Raw genomic sequence first — 2,372 nt, forward strand, 5'->3', positions numbered from 1 at the left:
CCCCTGACCAAAGAGACTCTCCTTGTTTCAATCTGTTCTTATATTTTACATATTTGTCTATGAATGGGAGTGAGCATTCTTGTAAAAGACAAATGTAACCACTGCTTTGTAAAACACTGAAGACACATTGACATTTTATAGGGTCATTCAAACCCCTGGTATTTATGTTAACTATGTTGAGGGATTGCATTGGACATATAGTTAAAAAATCTGTTTAATAAGTTGTCCCCGTGTAAAGGGTGTGAGGGAAATTTAAAAATCTATGTAACACTGTTTCACTGTTTTCACACTTCTGGCAGACCCAGTATCAAACCTGCTTAGACCAGTGCTTCCTCACCTTTTGCTCCCCAGCAAGACATCATGTCTCTGGCCACACAAAGAAGTGTGTTAGGTAGATATCAACTATAAAACTACCTACACCTGAACATTTGCTTCCCAGAAGGGAGCCCACGGGAACCAGCACAAATAATCAATCTCAAGGACTTAAAAGACAATGAAGACAAAATGACAAAGTAACATGAACTTGCTAATTAAGAGTCCTGACCACATTGTATGAAGGTTGATTTGTTGAGTTGTATGTATAAAAGGCTGAACAACCTACACATCTTGGTCAATCAGATTGGCCCACTCATGAGTGTAGTTCTGTTCTGCATGTTTCTCCATTTTGCTGATTAAATTCACCATTATCATTCGCTTGTAAGTTGCCTTTTGTCTCCTAACGTGCCTTACAGTTTTTGACACAACAGAGGACGTATCAGATATTAAACTGATAAGAACAGATACTACACTTGATCTTAGCCAAAAGGCAGAGAAGCGATGACCCCCACTCTTTGCTGCCTGAGCCAACCTCCTCTGACACTTCTCAAGTGTCGCGGTGCAGTATTGTTAACAGGACGTAACAATGGCCGCTGCTGAGCACCCACCCACGCCCGTGCTCTCTTTTCACAGCCCGACCTCTCGATGAAAAAAGCTGCTTGACTTCTTACAAACTCCCAGGGCTCTGCCAAAAGGCAAAGCCTGCCAAAAATGGAATTTAACTCACCCCTGGACCCCTGGCTTGGCTTGCGAGGCGTTCCAATTTCCAGGCAGCTTCCATTTCCCTAAGGCCGCCCCCTCCCTTTTGCCAAGCCAATCCGATGTTTGAAATGTGATTTTTGAGTTTATTTGGTGTTTTATAGAGGTATTTGTTGGATATTTGTATTGTTTTTGGGGACTGGGGTTGGGTGGGAGGAATTTTTCCTATGTTTCATTGTGGTGTGAATTAGCAGGGTAATCAAGAAAAGTACAAGCAGGTTTGCATCATTAGGCCCTCTCAACAGTGGCAGGCTGGGTGCTACCAAGTTGAGGGAGGAGAGGTAGTATCCAGTCTAATGGATAAAATGGATAAAATCATTATATTATTAGAGATGTAGGTCCTGCCATTGTTATTTGGTAGCGGTTGAACAAAATAAGATATTTATGTCTGTATGTTGTCCGTTATTTGAAGTGATATGTGGTTTTTTATGTGATTAAGTTCACCCCATGCTTACCTGGGCAGGTGGTAGGGTCTACTTTGGTGAAAGCCTAAAATGCAGTAGTTAGATGGAGAGGGTGGTTTTATCCTCCCTACCTTTTGAGCTTGCTGTGAGGCTGTGGTTTTTAAACGATGCCTTCTTTACTTTGGTATGTTTATTTTAGGTTGGTTGATTGCCTGGGATTTTGGAAAAGTCGTCTTGCTCCTTGTTATCAACGTGCAGGAGCACTTGAAATGGCTGCCTTCCAGTCCAGAAACCCATCGGGTTTTTCACATACCTTGCTCCCGACACCACTTCTGCATAACCTCCCAGAAACTCAGTTAATTCTTGATCTGTAATGAAGGGGTTAAAGGCATTAGGTGGGATGACTCTGTAGTTCGGTCTGTCCAGATTTCCCACTGAAAACTGCTCCAGCAGCTTCGCCTTAGCTAATCGAGCTCAGCCGTCTGGGACTCTCTGATGCACTTCACCTGATACAAGGGTGACGTCATAGGAGCGAGCCTGTTGGTTTGACTGCAGAACAGAAAACATCCTCCCCTTTGAGTTTTAGCGGTTTCATAATCAGTCGATTGGTACACATCTCTAGTATGATGTCCTTTTTCTCCTCCTTCCATTGAAACCGCTCAGTACTCTTTAATCCAACTCTGGGAATCAGCTGCCTCTCAGAATTTGCCAATGTACTCTATCACGCTTATTCTGCGTAGTAAAAATCATAAATTTTTTTTTATGGAAAATAAACAACAGTACAGTAACCACAACATTCCTTCTCTTTACATTGACCTGAAAAGTAATAAAAGTAGTAAAACTCAAAACAGAAGCAGAAGAGACAAAGGAAAAAACACCCGAAGGCTCCTTTCC

At 42.2% G+C, this 2,372-nt stretch overlaps 1 pseudogene; it reads right to left on the minus strand.

Annotated features, from left to right (window-relative positions):
• Positions 1–696: 696 nt before the first annotated feature.
• On the minus strand, positions 697–818 carry LOC137129588 (U2 spliceosomal RNA; annotated as a pseudogene).
• Between the last annotated feature and the right edge of the window lie 1,554 nt (positions 819–2,372).

The sequence above is a fragment of the Channa argus genome, chromosome 6 (genome assembly GCF_033026475.1).
Source record: "Channa argus isolate prfri chromosome 6, Channa argus male v1.0, whole genome shotgun sequence".
Classification (NCBI taxonomy): Eukaryota; Metazoa; Chordata; class Actinopteri; order Anabantiformes; family Channidae; genus Channa; species Channa argus.